Source organism: Bubalus bubalis, chromosome X, assembly GCF_019923935.1.
Source record: "Bubalus bubalis isolate 160015118507 breed Murrah chromosome X, NDDB_SH_1, whole genome shotgun sequence".
In the NCBI taxonomy this organism is placed as follows: domain Eukaryota; kingdom Metazoa; phylum Chordata; class Mammalia; order Artiodactyla; family Bovidae; genus Bubalus; species Bubalus bubalis.
The window spans coordinates 14,212,907-14,229,955 of NC_059181.1; the positions used below are offsets into that span (position 1 = coordinate 14,212,907).

The 17,049-nt window shown below is 42.5% G+C and overlaps 1 long non-coding RNA gene across 1 annotated transcript; it reads left to right on the forward strand.

Moving 5' to 3' along the window:
- The first annotated feature begins 342 nt into the window (after positions 1 to 342).
- LOC112582338 lies at positions 343 to 1,522 on the forward strand. The gene is made up of 3 exons (XR_003106878.2): positions 343 to 556; positions 672 to 881; positions 1,332 to 1,522. It is a non-coding gene; the product is annotated as an uncharacterized LOC112582338 (long non-coding RNA).
- The last annotated feature ends 15,527 nt before the right edge of the window (positions 1,523 to 17,049 follow it).

Genomic DNA, 17,049 nt, shown 5'->3' on the forward strand with positions numbered 1-17,049 from the left:
TTCTGATGAGTTTAAGTTCGTAATAATAATTTATTAAGTGATGCCACAGTGAATGTCTGGAATTAATAGATCAAGGGGAAGATGTTTTCATGCATTTGAAAACATGACCCTTGCTGGGAAACAATGTCTACAAGAAATTCTTGGCTTTGCCTCTCTCCAGAGTAATAAAATCTAGCCACAATAGCAGCTGAAGCACAAGAGGAAAAAGAATATTTCTTGCTGTCAACTAAAAATAAATGCCTGTCTTAACTACTGATTCCTAGTCATGTAGCTTCTCTTGTGTTTGTCTGAGGAGTACAGCCTGCACCTTTGAGAATAAATAGACTGACCCTGCCAGTGGCCGTGAGCATCTTTTATATAAGACCTTCTCTGATACAACCAATCTGACAGCCACTCTGGGGCCAGGAGGCTCTCGAATGTGATGTCTGCTGGCTGCTGCTCGGGAGAAGCACTTTCATCTTCTCTAAAATGCCTGCGTACTCATTCTTGCCGTCAGCCTGCCTCAGTACTACCGAACATTCTGGAACGCAGCATCAGATGAGCTCCGTTCACCCAGGTGATTTCTATACACAGGTGACGTAGTGCCCTCTCTCACCTTCCCGGCTTTGTCTTCCACCAGCCCCCTTTCCACGGGCCCTCTGACCACATCTATCACCTCGCTCTTTCTCTAGGAGATGCCCAGGCCAGGCTCCGACTATTTCAAATGACAGGACTTGCCTCCAGTCCTGGTCCAGTCCCCCGCCTCCAGGAACTTTCCATTGATCTTCAGGTCAAGTTTTTCTCCTCCATCTCCATGTTCCACAGAGCACTCTGCTCTGCAGTTCTGCCCTCAGTGCTGGAAATGGGAAGAGGAGGAAATTCTAGATCCCTGCTCTTGGAGAGTAAGTGCTTGGTCGAGGGTAGAGAGATGTGACGTCATGTGGGGGTGGGGGGGTTGCGGCCATCATGGAGCTCTATCTGGGGAGCTATGAGCCCAGAAAGTGGGGCGCTTAGTCCAGCCCAGGTGCCCGGGAAGCGGCCTGAAGGGAAAGAACATATTGCAAAGGGGGCACAGTGAGCCCTTTGCAGAGGCAGGAAAGCCCCTGGATTGGTTTTATGAGACCGGATTCCCCCACCACGGGCGGCTCCAGGCTAGAGGAGGATGTGTCACTGGTCGCCTCTGTGGTGGGAAGGCCCCCTGGACCGCAGAGGTTCATCTGTGTGACATTCATCCCAGCCCTGGGCTCACACAGGAAAGGGGTGACCTACACTCCCAACTCTACCAAGGGGGAGCCCTAGGGATTGCGAACAGCCAAGATACCATGCCTTTTTCTCTCTCCTTCTCTTTCAAGTGGACAGTGGAGTTTCCCAGAGGTGAACATGGACAGACTGAACGCAGAGTGGATGATGAGCAAATCCAGGTGTCTGCTGAGATGTCATTTACGAAACAGATCTAATGTACAACCTGGCCACTCTTCTCGTGACACGTTTCTGTGTTTAGGAACATAGAGCTGGGTTTTTCCCCAAATAAAAACAGATCACATTTAACAGGCAAGGAGCTTATTGTTATATTGACATACATTAATATTTTAAATTTTCTTGGGTTGAATTTTTACTGCGGTCAATTTGGAGAGATTTGGCCCACATAAAGGAAGTTTCTTTGAGGTCCTTGATAATTCTAAGAGTACGAAGTGGGGCTGAGACCAAAACTTGGGGAATTGTAGCTATGGTCCGCCCTGGAGCCAGATTCTTTGGCTTCAATCCTTGCTCCTCTAATGACTAAGCTCTGTGACCTTGGATTAGATTCTGAACTTCTCTGTGCCCATTTCCTCCATCTATACAGTTGAAATAACAGTAATAATGCCACTGCAAGGATTAAAGCATTAATCAGGGAAAGCACTTCTGAAAGGTGCCTGATGCCTGGTTAGTGTTCAGAAAGCATTAGAAAACATTAGGGCTTCTCAGGTGGCACTAGTAGTAAAGAACCCACCTGCCAATGCAGGAGACATAAGAGACATGGGTTCGATCCCTGGGTTGGGAAGATCCCCTGAAGGAGGGCATGGCAACCCATTCTAGCATTCTTGCCTGGAGAATTTCATGGACAGAGGAGACTGCCAGGCTCCAGTTCATGGGGTTGCAAAGAGTTGGACACGACAGAAGTGATTTAGCAAGAAAACATTAACCTACACTCACAGAAGCACTCTTGGGCTCTGGGTGCTGTGCTAGCCTCTAGTGACATAGAGATGACAAATTCAGGATCAGCATCCTCAAGGGACCCACAGCAGGCAGAAAGAGCCCAGTGAAACAGATCATGTGTGTGTTGACTTGGCCAGGACCTTCATGAAAAGATTTTAAACATCTTGCTCCAGCGAGATGCTGCTGAGACAAACCCATCATTGAGTCTGGAACGTTCTGAACTGACATATTTTTCAAGAATGTTTACAAAGCTGAGATTTCATAAAAGAAGGGCTGCTTGGGAGTCTGGTTACTGGAGACACTCCTTCACTGACTTGCCTTAGCAACTTGTTTAATAAACAGCAAACATCTGGTGTGTTCTCAACACTCTGCTCAGAACAGAGGGACATCAAGATGGTTCATATACACCTCTTGCCTTGCAGGAACTTCCAGAACTGAGAGGAACACAACCTGACTGTTACGATGCACCACAGAAAGTACATGAAAAGAGGCAGTGGAGACACCTGACCTCTCTGACCTCGGTCCTTCACCTATCGGATGAGTATAGCACTGCATAACCGAAGATTCTTCCTGATCTAAAACCCCAGTCCTCCATTCACCTGTTATCCATCCTCTCGGAAACCATGTTTTGAGTTTGAGGGCCATGTGTCATCATCATTAAGCTTAGGGGAACTGTGTTAGGTGAGCAATAATATTCCCAGCTTATCAATGGAGCCACTGGGACCTGGGCAGTTTTGTATGTTGCCATGGTGACTCCACGTGTTTCTTCCTTTGTCTATTTCCCCCCTTGTATTTTTATGTGACAAAAATCACAGAGAGGCACTACTCCGTCTAACACGATGTTATTGCCTTCCTTATTTAGTTCATTTCCTCGGATAACCACAAACACTAAGTTTTTTTCTCTTAACATAACTTAAAATATAAAGATTAGACAATCAGGCATAAGACTATTCAATTTTAGAATTTGGATTTTACATCCTGTATCTTACAATGGCACTATTGGAAATGTCTCAACTTAGCTAATATTCACAGAAGGACACAAGAACTTGATTTTACTTTTGCCCTGGATGCAGAAAAACACCCAAGCTATCACTTATACTTGTATAGAGAACACTGATTCTAGTCACTTGAGTATTGACTTTCCAGCTTAAATGTCTGTACACTCGCAGGAAGCATTTTGCTAATGTAATGTTTTGGTACACAGCCAAGGCTAAAAGAAATTTAGGACAATCAAATGGAAGAGAGACTCAGTACAGGATTTTAGGCTTCCATTTTTTTTTTAATGAAACAAAATCTATAAATTTGGAGAGACCTGATGGGACCTAGTCTCAGGCACTAGATCATTACTGACTCAATTCCATGACCTGTGCAAGGCCCTTGACCTTTTTAAAATTTCTATTTCTCCATCACTAAGTAGTCAACTATTTCTGCTTTATTGACTATGCAAAAGCCTTTGACTGTGTGGATCACAATAAACTGTGGAAAATTCTGGAAGAGATGGGAATACCAGACCACCTGACCTGCCTCTTGAGAAATCTGTATGCAGGTCAGGAAGCAACAGTTAGAACTGGACATGAAACAACAGACTGGTTCCAAATAGGAAAAGGAGTACATCAAGGCTGTATATTGTCACCCTGCTTATTTAACTTCTATGCAGAGTACATCATGAGAAATGCTGGACTGGAAGAAACACAAGCTGGAATCAAGATTGCCGGGAGAAATATCAATAACCTCAGATATGCAGATGACACCACCCTTATGGCAGAAAGTGAAGAGGAACTCAAAAGCCTCTTGATGAAAGTGAAAGTGGAGAGTGAAAAAGTTGGCTTAAAGCTCAACATTCAGAAAATGAAGATCATGGCATCTGGTCCCATCACTTCATGGGAAATAGATGGGGAAACAGTGGAAACAGTGGCAGACTTTATTTTTCGGGGCTCCAAAATCACTACAGATGGTGATTGCAGCCATGAAATTAAAAGATGCTTACTCCTTAGAAGGAAAGTTATGACCAACCTAGATAGCATATTGAAAAGCAGAGACATTACTTTGCCAACAAAGGTCCATGTAGTCAAGGCTATGGTTTTTCCTGTGGTCATGTATGGATGTGAGAGTTGGACTGTGAAGAAGGCTGAGCGCCAAAGAATTGATGCTTTTGAACTGTGGTGTTGGAGAAGACTCTTGAGAGTCCCTTGGACTGCAAGGAGATCCAACCAGTCCATTCTGAAGGAGATCAGCCCTGGGATTTCTTTGGAAGGAATGATGCTAAAGCTGAAACTCTAGTACTTTGGCCACCTCATGTGAAGAGTTGACTCATTGGAAAAGACTCTGATGCTGGGAGGGATTGGGGGCAGGAGGAGAAGGGGACGACAGAGGATGAGATGGCTGGATGGCATCACTGACTTGATGGATGTGAGTCTGAGTGAACTCCAGGAGTTGGTGATGGACAGGGAGGCCTGGCGTGCTGCGATTCATGGGGTCGCAAAGAGTTGGACACGACTGAGCGACTGAACTGAACTGAATTGAAGTAGTCAACATTGCACTTGATCACCAATGGCCTACTCTTTTTTTAAGTAGTAGAAGATTCTCAAGATAAAGTCTTCAAGTTAGAAGTACTCAGTTTCTGCAAGTATCATTGGATTCCCACCTAATATATATAAGAATTGTGGAATGATGAGCTTCACTTTACCAAATTTCTTTTTTTTTTTTAATTTTATTTTATTTTTAAACTTTACATAACTGTATTAGTTTTGCCAAATATCAAAATGAATCTGCCACAGGTATACATGTGTTCCCTTTACCAAATTTCTTGAATTCTAAGGTCTGTCAATTTCACCTCTTGCCAAAGTGCCTGTGTCTGCTTATTCCCCTTGTTCTCAGAAATTGCTTTTAATCAGCAGTCCGCCATGTGCAAGGGCCTGAGCAGTCTGACAATCCATCTTCTTGGAATTAAGCATAAAACAATAGCAACGAGGCCTGAGTCACAGCCAAGATCCAGTCAGCTTAGAGGATATACAGGCTATTTTACTATAATGAGTGGAATCTTGGGGTCAGAGAGAGTCCACAGGTAGATAAACAAAGTGACCAGCCTCACCACGTCTCTATCAGTAAATCATTGGTGTCATTCTGTCCATCTTTTCTGACTCAAGAGCATGGTTTCATGCAGTCAGAAGACAGTCACAAGACTGTCTCTATCAGCTCAGGCTAGCAGACCTTTTCAACTTTTCCTTGGATGACTCGTCTTGTTTACAAGATACAAACTCTGAACTTTAGCTAACAACTGCTTTCTCCCCGCCTCACCCAAAGCTCATGTCAAGAGCCTACCTTCCTTCCTAGGAAAGCAAACTTGACACCAATGCAGGATACATACTTAGGAAGGGAGCTTCCTGGCTGGATAAGAAGACTGAAAATAAGGATGCTGAGGAATTTGCTAGCAGGGAGGTGGGCAGACCCACGGTTCCCAAACATCAATGTGTGCTAGAATCCCTTAGGGTATTTGGTAAAAATACAGTTTCCTGAACCCTACTCAGAAATTCAGATTCGGAAGATCTGGGGTACAGTCAGGAAACGGCAACTTAAATTCACATTCCAGGGGGTTTCTGATGGGAGAGGGCTGAGGACACCTGTAGGAATGGAGGTTAACGTGGTAAAACTGTTAACAGAGTACACAGAGCAAGCAACAAAATCAGACAGTGCATGGGTCAGCCCTTGGAAGGGGACAAGAAGCCCTTGTTCTGACCTGGAGAGGTATTTGTACAAAAGCCAGGATAATTTCCTTGCTGAAAAGAAAAACGTCAAAGGCAGAATAAAAAGCACATAAATACGGCGTATTTGAATGTCTTGTAATCTCATGTAACAAGAAAATTCTGGCAACAAAGATAGCTACTAGATTCACTCCCAGATTTGAAATGACACCAAAAAGGGTCTGCATGCCATCTGGGAGACGGCGTTTAAAACACACACACATGAGTATCTCAAAGGGACAGAGTTTTTGCGAGTCTTTAATACATAAACAGCACAAAAAGATAAACCTGAATGGAGAGTTTGATCCCTTTGATATGGGACACATGAAGTTTAACACAGTTACTTTGAGTCAGCAGGTTCTTAGCTCAAAAATCATTCTGAAACAGTATATGTCCCTTTGGGGACCCCTTACCCATCTCTCAGCATCTCTGACCTCCATCTTATAAATCTCAGTCCCTCTAGGACCCACCCAGCTTCCACCTCAGGAGCAGAGCCTCCATCACAGATGTCCCCTTATTCCTCCTACCTTCACCTCAGCCAAGTTCCCATCCCCTGAGAACCACTCAATTGGACAGCTGTCAGGCAAAGGGAATTTAATAAACATCCCTCCACACCACGCGCTAACCCTCTCCAAAATGGGAAAAGCAAGAAATTTGTTAACCCAAAGAAATGGCCCTTAATGATCACTACATTTGAATGAAGGAGGCTTTTTCTCCCAGACTCTCAGACTGTCGGCCTAGATGACATTTGCGCTGTCTGGCCAGAAAAGGCTAGTTCAAGCTAAAAGTCACCATCACTTATTGCTACTCTGCACCAGGCATAGTTCTAAACCCTTTAGTGGACTAACTCATGTAATCCTCACAACAGTTCTAAGAGATGAGCACTGTTATTGTCCTGGATTTAAAGATGAGGAGGAGGAGGTATAGCAGGGTTCAGTGGCCTGCCTTACTAAGGTTAGCATGCCTTCAAAAGGGTAGAATTGCATCTCTTAGCCCCACCTTCTACCGTCATCAAAATTGGAAGTAGCCCTGGACTCTACTAAATCAGCTGTGGCTGCATTCTTTTCCTGTGTTGGTGAGAATTATGGATTCCCAGTTTCTCTAGACAGCACTGATTATTTCCCTGAAATATGAAAAGAGTGTGTGTGTGTGAGTCACTCAGTCATGTCTGACTCTTTGTGACCCCATGGTCTGTAGCCTGCCAGGCTCCTCTGTCCATGGCATTCTCCAGGCAATACCAGAGTGGGAAATATAAAAAGAATCCCTTTGATATTCTACCACCCATCTGCCCAACCTCATTTCTACCACCCGCCCCCACACTGTCATCCCCAAAAGACTCCTGGGTTGCTCCTGTTCTGTCTGGGTCACCCCAGTTCTTAGCCTCAAAGTAAAGGTTCTGGAAACTGCTCTGCCCAGTCTCAAGCGAAGCTCCAGTTATGTTTCTCAGGCTAAAAAGAAAATCTCAGGCCTAATGGTAATTATGCTTTATTAACTGGATCTCTCTTGGTATCTTCACCCAAGCTCAGCCTTCCCTTCCTCTTTCTCACTGAGCATGGCCATGCCCAGGAGGCTTTACTAAGGGAAACCCATTTCTAAGCATCAGGCCGGAAGGCAGCAGGATGGAGACGCAGCAACACTGATGAACATGGCCTATGTGAGGAGCCTGCTGGCCACCAGGAGGACAGAAGGCTTCCACAAGTCATGGACTTCCAGCCTTCAATTTGGCTAAAGCTGGTCCAGATGACCAAGGAACGAACAATCATGGTAGACGGATGCCAGCAAGGCTGGTTAAGGAGCTCAGTGCAATCGTTCAAGACTTAGTCCGAGCCTAGAGGGATGAGCCTAGATGGCGTGAGAGGTGGGAGGGAGGCTCAGGAGGGAGGGGACATATACATACCTATGACTGATCCATGTTTATATATGGCAGAAACCAACACAATAGTGTAATTATCCTTCAATTAAAAATAAATCCTTCTAACAATTAACTTACGGGGCCTGAATGAACTCATTTACCTCCAAGCTACTCCAACAATATCAATTACGATTCTCATTTTCAGATAAAGTCAATAAAAGAAGGAATACTACTCTGTGATGGTGCTCTGAGTCCCCTTCTCTGTCAGCCCCCACTTCTGTTCACATAATTTTTAAAATTCAAGGAAGCGTACACTTGTAGAAGAAATCAGAAATCATCTGGTCCAACATTTACCCTTTCAGAAGAGACCCAGGGAGCTTTTCTACTTTCCAAAAAAACATACAGCTGGTTGCATGTAAGTTCTTACAGAATTCACTAAAATATTTACATTCCATTTCAGCTTTTCTCACAAAACAAATGAGCATAGAAGACAAGTGAAAATATGAGATATTGGAAATAATTTGCTACTTGCACATTTCCAGAGTACTAAACGTGAAAAATAATACAGATATTTTTTTTTCCCCACTCAAAATGCAGGGCCTTATTTCCATTCGGGGCAATGGGCAATGTATGCATAAGGACCCCAGGTTGGGCAGGAGGAACCCCTCTGGCTGGATGAATGATTTGCGCTGGTGAGCAGTGGTTTGATAGGCAGGAAAAGGTGGGATCAAGAAGGGTCCTGAAATCTAGAGACAAAAGCCTAGTCTTCATTGCAATGACTAAAATGGAGCTCTTGAATGTTGCTGAGGAAGGAAGTGGGAATGGTGGTTAGTGTTTAGATAGGGAGAGGATTAAAAAAAAAAAGTATGTCACACAAAGTAAACACAGGGAGGTATTATTCCTACTACATAGAGGCTAGTTAATTAAATGTCTCCCTCCATGGAACCTACATCCAGAAAACCACAAGCACTAGGTGATGATGAAGCATTATCACTATTGCTGGGAATCATTAAAAGTAATAACATATGCCAAGGGATGGAGAGTAAACGTTATAAGGAGCTGACCCGCTGCTTTTAAGGAGGCACCAGTAAAGAGAATCATAAATCCTTATAATTCTATTCCAGAAACAGAAGTAGAGAACTCACAGTGGTAACTAGTCCTCATTTCTTATTTTTCCGGCTATGGATCATTGAACTCTCTTTTTATCAACAGTTCTCCATTGTGTGGCTCTTAGTAGATTTCTCAAGGGGAAAGGCAAAGGGTGTCAGATAACTCCCTCTCCCAAGTCTTCTGGGACTGGCACTTGAGCACATGACCTAGGCTCAGCCAATCAGAAAGTCCCAGTTAGGTCTTCAGGGAGGCAGGCATTAGATTATTCTTGAGGGTAGCAGTGAAGTCAGGAGCCTAAAGGTGCCGGGAGGTCTAGGTGTACTAGGTGTCAGCAGTAAGGCCCTAACGTGAATACAGCTTGCCCTTGGTCTTGGCCATCAGGCTCACTGTTAGTGGTTGTTTATTTTCTGTACCTGATCTCTCATTTTCTGGTGATTATAATGAAAGACCCATGTCCTTCTAATCAATTCCTTTTTTCTTGAGTTATCCAGCAAGGAGAACAAACCAGTCAATCCTAAAGGAAATCAACCCTGAACGTTCATTGGAAGGATGGATCCTGAAGCTGAAGCTCCAGTACTTTGGCCACCTGATTCGAAGAACTGACTCATTGGGAAAGACCCTGATGCTGGGAAAGATTGAAGGCAAAAGGAGAAGAGGGTGGCAGAGGATGAGATGATTAGATGCCATCACCGATTCAATGGACATTGAGTTTGAGCAAACTCTGAGAGAGAGTGAAAGACAGGGAAGCCTGGCATGCTGCAGTCCATGGGGTCACAAAAAGTCAGACACAACTTAGCGACTGAACAACATCAATCCAGAGTTGGATGTGATATTTTATAGATGACACTTCTGATGGCCTGTGTCATTGCAGGAAGACCATCCAATGGACATTTAGAATGGCTTGAATCCTGAGGAATAAATAATTCAGGGCAAAGGCTTGCATGAGTATTTGTAATACTAGTCACAAGACATTATTCTAACATGCCAAATAAGCACATTCATGATAGGTTTCCAAATAGCGATCTTTAGCATTTATCTTTTCTCTACATTCCTGAAATCATCAAGCCCCATCTTCACAATCAAAGTTCAGTGTGTCTGTGAAGAGCTTCCCATAATTTAAAATGGGGATAAAGTCAGGTAGAATCATAGCACTCGGTTTGCCGCCAAGTGCTAGAAATATAGAATGTCACACACAAGGGCAGAGGCTGTATTCTAAACTATTCCAGTGACACCTCTGCTCACAAAAGTGCCTTATCTTCCTATATATTAGCATTGGCTTTCATGCCAACACAAAACATGCAACAGATCACTAGATTTTAAAATATACCCCAGTTAATCCAGTTTTTTTTAATCTCTAGGAATTTGCACAACTAAACAATGACATCAAAATACCATGTTTATATTAGCAAAGGACAAAACAGCTAGAATCAATGTAAATAGCCACCGGGAGGGAACTAATGAAAAAATGCTACCTCCATATGATGAAATACTGTACAACCATGAAATAAAGCAAATACACGTGTAATTATAACATGAGAACCCCCAAGGCTTGTCATTAGATTAAATAAAAGTGCAGATTTGCAGTGTGATCCTATTTATTTGAAAACAAAGAAATGTCGGTTGGTATGTTTCCATTCACAAGGCTGTCAAAGAGAAAACCAGCTGATTTCAATCCACTGATGTCATTTATACATAACAGATGCTGGGAGGGATTGGGGTCAGGAGTAGAATGGGATGACAGAGGATGAGATGGCTGGATGGCATCACCAACTCAATGGACATGAGTTTGAGTGAACTCCGGGAGTTGGTGATGGACAGGGAGGCCTGGCATGCTGCGATTCATGGGGTCTCAAAGAGTCAGACACAACTGAGTGACTGAACTGAACTGAACTGAGAGTAAAAAAAAAAAAAAACCTGAACACTTATCTAAGGTGTTGTTAATATCCCTCTAAGGAATGGGACTAAGAGAGGGTGAACTGTCATTTCTTCATTCTAAATCCATATTATTTTTAGAAATAAATTTAAAAAAAGATCCCAAATGCCATGATTGTACTAAATAGAAAACACTGATTTGAGGCTGTGGACTCGTCAGGAAATTCTTTCAAATGAGTAGTTATTACTCATAACTAGAGTGCTGAATGGATTATGCTTATTTAGAGCAATACTGATTTGAAGTACATTGTAATTCTGATTTTATGGGACTAAGCTAAAAACTCCTGGTTTTTATGATGTTTTAAGATTATCCCATACCAAAGGGAAAAGGTGGGAAGAGGAATTAGGAATTTGGGATTAATAGAGACACACTATTATATATAAAATAGATAACCAACAAGGATCTACTGTATAGTGCCGGGAACTCTACTCAATAGTCTGTAATAATCTATATGGGAAATGAATCTGAAAAGGGTGGATATATGTATATGTATAACTGAATCACTTTGCTGTACACCTGAAACTAACACAACATTATAAATCAACTCTACTCTAATATAAAAAAAATTTTAATTATCCCAGTAATTGCTATGGTGAATGCTAATGGCCAAAGATTCTCTCTGTGTCCCAGGTCCTTTTGTGTTCACGCACTCATATAGATTCAAAGTTCAAGCGTGTGGATGAATTCTGACTCACTTGAAATTTGAACAGAAAACACTGGTGATTCAGAGTTCAATAGCAAACACTGATTAAGTCTAAATGATTAATAATTAAGTATTTTAAATCATAAAGAGGACAGCAAATGTCTATGAATAAAGCACTGTAAAAAAAAAAAAAAACATTTCTGGGATGGCCTTAGGTAAATACAGAAAAATCTTAACTAGAATGTTAGTGGAGGCCAACTGTAGTTGATGGCTACTTAGCAAGGAATGAGGAGTATGATCACATAACTGTGGCAATCACTCCATTTTAGCACAATGACTTCAGATAACACAACCCCTTCATTGCAGTATGGGGGCTGCATGCCTTTACCTTAAATCAAGATGCCTACAGTGCTCTGTTCTCCCCCTAAGGCCATCTGTGTGACATCACAGATCCTGGGTCTTGTTTCTGAAGTGCATGGATCTTGATCATAAACCTAGACAGATCATAAACCTAGACTAGGCCCAAGAAGACATTCCTCTCATAGGAGACTAAAGAATGAGAAATTACAAAATGCCATGTCACCTAGGAAAAGTCATCATGGTTTGAGGCAGTGGTGCTTCAAATACTCTATGGCTATTTGTCCATGTCTATGGATATTTGTTCATGCCTCCTGCATTTAAATTCAAACCATGTGGTCACCATATCCAAAATGGTTCCCAAGGGAAACCTTCAAGGCACTGGATCCAGGCCCAAAGTCCCTACTTCACAAAGAGACTCCAGAAACTCTGACCCTCTTCAAGAGTCTGATTTTCAATAGTGGTGGCCAGAGGGCAAACCATTCAAGTCCATCATGGTCCCATGGATCTGAACCAAAGTTCAGGACATTGGGACAATTTCAAAGTTTCTTTAGCAGTCTGATTTCACATAAAGTCATCTTGGCAGCCCCCTCCTGTCAGTGAGTCTTCCAATCCTTCCATGGCTGCCCTACCTACATTCTGTGCCAAGAGATGTTATCAAAATGTACCATGTCCCTCTGAGTTGGTACAGCAGTTTCACCCTGGGGGGGTGGTGGGGGGGACTGTCCCTCTTGGGCATTACTTGGAAGAATTTTCAACCATGACAAAGCTGAAGTGTGAGTGAACGTGGCAATGACATGCTAGGTAGTCTGGGAGCATGGCTTTGGCCTTGGCACCTGCATTACAGGGCCCATATGAGTCCAGTGCCATAATTTTAAAATAGCATGGGGAATGTGTGGGGATGAGCGGGGAGAGGATGGTGGGAGAAGGAGATTACAGCTCTAGGAAGAGGCACCTTTTCCTATTCAAATGGGATGACTAGGAGGAATTGTGAGGCCAAGATACGTAAATATTGATTGAAAAAAATCAGTACAAATAGCTTTCCTTTTTCAAAACTATTGTTCCACCACCTTTGTGTATAGCCAATTGCAAGCTCAAAGAAACCCTTAGAGTCACAAATCGGTTCTAATTGCTCTATAATTGGTTGCTTGGATCAACAAAGAGGAAATTGGGAGATTTAATTTTCTGCAGGAAACCTAATAGCATAAGAGAAAAAGAGCGGAGGTGGGGAGCAGAGAGAGGAACACAATGGCGTGGATGCATTGACCCCTCAGCATCAAACAATCATGCAAACAAAGGCCCTTGGAGCTGGTCTGGCTCTGGCAAACAGCCATCACTGTCTTTGAAACCCTCAGTGACATTGTTGAAATCATCTTCAAAAACAGGAAACTGTGTGATTTTGATTTTCTGGCAACCTCCCCCTTTCTTGTGAACTGGCAACCTGATGTGAGCTACCAGCTCTGATTCACACTAAAGGAGGGAGGTAAAAACAAAAATATTTCCTGTTCACTTAAATCGCCATGTTTTCAGAAACAGCGCTAAAGCTAAATCACTTCTGTTCATTATTGTGCCCAAGAAACATTCTTGAAATGAGGCCCGGACAGAGGCCAGACATGCCTTTGGGTTGAGTTTCCATCTGTTGCTAGAAAGGGGAGGAAAACCCACCCTGATGAGAATGGAAATTCAGTGGGTGATGAGAGCTGTAGTAGGCAATCAGTCATTCCAGGAGGCATTTCTGCTTTGTCGGAACAAGACAGAAAATAGGTATAGAAATATAATGGAATGTCTGTTTCTTACATTGAGGAAGCTGACCTAGAAAGGGGATTGACAAACGTCCTGTAAAGGGCCTGATGGTAAACATTTTCAGTTTTGCTGGCCAGACAGCTTCTGTCACAAGTATTCCACTCTGTCCTATATCACAAAAGCAGCCACAGACAATACATAAACAAATGGGCAGAGTCAGTTCAGTTCAGTCGCTCAGTCGTGTCCAACTCTTTGTGACCCCGTGGACCACAGCATGCCAGGCTTCCCTGTCCATCACCGACTCCTGGAGTTTACTCAAACTCATGTCCATTAAGTCGGTGATGCCATCCAACCATCTCATCTTCTGTCGTCCCCTTCTCCTCCTGCCCTCAATCTTTCCCAGCATCAGGGTCTTTTCAAATGAGTTAGTTCTTTGCATCAGGTGGCCAAAGTATTGGAGCTTCAGCGTCAGCATCAGTCCTTCCAATGAATATTCAGGACTGATTTTCTTTAGGATGGACTGGTTGGATCTCCTTGGGCAGAGCTGTGTTCCAATAAAACTTTATTTACAAACATAGATTCTTTCTGTTAAAGCATACTTCTGAGAAACAGAGTTAAAACACCAGTATGCTCTCTTTCTCTGTGGCACTAACTTCTTTTTCTAAACTGTCCTGGCCCTGGAGGGAGGAACTCTCTTTCCATCTCTGTCTCCATATCTTCAACCCACTACAGTCTGACTACTCCCTACACAGCCCTTCAGAAACTACCAAGCAAAGAACTCTGGTGACCTCTGGATGGTCAAATCTGGGAGTGGCCATCCAAGCCTCAACCCTCCCTGAGGGCTTTGAATTGACTGACGTCGACACAACTCTTAGAACTATGTCCTCTCTAGAACTCTGGACCCAGCCATCCAGCTTGTCCACCCACCTCCAGCTGCTGCGTCATGGTCTGTAGTGCTACTTCCTTCTCCTTCATCTCTGCCAGGGTCAGCCTTAGCCATTTTCTGACTCATTCTCCCTGATACATCTATTAACCATGTCCGCTCTCATGGTATTGCCTTGAGATCTCTTAGATAACTGCACCTTCATCTACTCCCACCCCCAAGCTGAGAGTCACCAAGTCATCCTTGACCCCTCACCTTTGACCTGCCAGCTGGTATATTTCCACTTCATATATTGCATCTCCCCTCCCCTACTCCCTGAGTCAGTCCCCTGTCATTGTATGGATATAAATGTCCTCAGCTGTGAGACGCCCTCCACTGAAGGACCCAGACAGTCATTCAGACAATCAAATGAAACTCTCTGAAAAACTGAAATCAGAAGCTAGTGAGAAAAACAACTATTTCCTTGAAAAGAGGAGAGTATTAGAATGTAAGGAGGTGACATCCCAGACCACTAGACAGCTTTCAAGGACTGTAGGCACTTGTCCCTTCATGAGCCCCTTCCTCACCAAAAAAAATATTTAAAATTATATTTTATGGCAACTACAGTCCAGGCTTTTTTTTCCCTTCTGATTTTTAGAAGAAAATGAAGTCATTTGTGGGCCCTCAGCTCTGTGCCTAATGGAAAAAATCGCTCCTAAAAATGTTTGTCAGATGTTGATAAAAGCACAAAAGTTATTTTTAAAAATAAAACCTAATCTTGTTAGATATTTCCTGTTTTAAACTGTTTATTCTTCTTTTAAAGAAAAATGTAATGAATGTCTGCCAACAGGAAAAGAAATGTTAATATGAGTATTGAGATTATATTCATTCATATCATATAATATTTGGTGAAACTCAGAAACTAATATAAGGATAAGAAAATCATTTTTATATGTTAATTTATTGATAGAAGTAAATCAGCATTCTGATGATGCTGTAAGTTATTTCTTTTTCCCAGCTTTATAACTGACAAGTTAAAATTGTATATATTAAGGAGTACAATATGATGTTTTGATATACATATGCTGAAGCTGAAACTCCAATACTTTGGCCACCTGATGGGAAGAGCTGACTCATTTGAAAAGACCCTGATGCTGGGTAAGATTGAAGGCAGGAGGAGAAGGGGACGACAGAGGATGAGATGGCTGGATGGCATCATTGAGTCGATGGACGTGAGTCTGGGTGAACTCCGGGAGTTGGTGATGGACAGGGAGGCCTGGTGTGCTGCAGTCCATGGGGTCACAAAGAGTCGGACACGACTGAGCAACTGAACTGAACTGAATACATTATGAGATGATTGCCACATCAAGCTAATTAATATTTCCATCACCTCATTTAGTTACCATTGTGTGGTTTTGTTTCTGTCTTTGTTATTTGTGTTGAAGACAATTGAGATCAGCTCAGCAAATTTTAAGTATACAATTCAGTATTATTAACTATGGTCACCATCCTGTACATTACACCCTCAACACTTATTCATCCTACATAAATGAAACTGTACCCTTTGACCAACATCCTCTCCTTTCTCCTAACTCTCAACCCCTGGCAGCCACCATTCTCTTCTCTGCTTCTGTAAGTTCACCCTTTTTAGATCCCATTTATAAGTGAGATCACACAGTATTTATCTTTCTGTGTCTGGCTTATCTCACTTAACATTAGGTCCTCAAGTTTCATCTATGTTGTCACAAATGGCATGATTTCCTTCTTTCTTAAGGCTGAACGACACTCATGTATTTTATATATATGTCACATTTTCTTTATCCATTCATCCATCGATGGATATTTAGATTATTTCAATTTCTCAGCTTTTGTGAATAGTGTTTCAATAAACATGGGGGTACAGATATTTCTCCCAAAGCCTGATGTCATTTCCTCTGCCAATACAGCCAGAGGTGGGATTGCTGGATCATATGTAAGGTCTATGTTTAATTTTTTGAGGAGTCTTTATACAGTTTTCATAAGGGCTTCACCAATTGATATTCCTACCAAGGGTGCTAAGGTCCTCCAAGAAAGTAAATATTGATATGCTTTATTCATGCTTTAATAATTAAAATGAAAGCCCGCTATCACCTCTTTCAGCAACCACTAGAGAAGACATCAATGTCAAACAAAAGCTCTCTAACTTTTCCATTCTATACATCACTTGAATCTTTGTGTCTTATTCTGATTCACTCAGTTACTTCATTGTTTCATCCAGCCAAAGCTTATTAAGCATAAACCTTACACCAGGAATTGTGTTCAGTCCAGCAATACAGCTGCAAGCACTATACCTTCTGTTTTAACTGTGACATTTAACACTGTATTAATTAACCTCTCATTATTCAGAAGTTGCCATTAGCACAGTGACTTCAATTGTCCATAATAATAAAGAGATAGCTCTGATAATGCAAAAGTGATTTAGATTTTGCCTTAAAAGGCATTTTTGGGAATTCCTGTGGGGTGAGGTGGGGGAGGTGGGAGTCCCAGGAAGAGGGATCAATGTGCCTGGCTAACGATTAGGTTTCTATGACGCCTCAATTCCATTTCTTGACAGCAAGGAAGATGAAGGTTTTAGGCCTGAGTTTGTTAAACAAA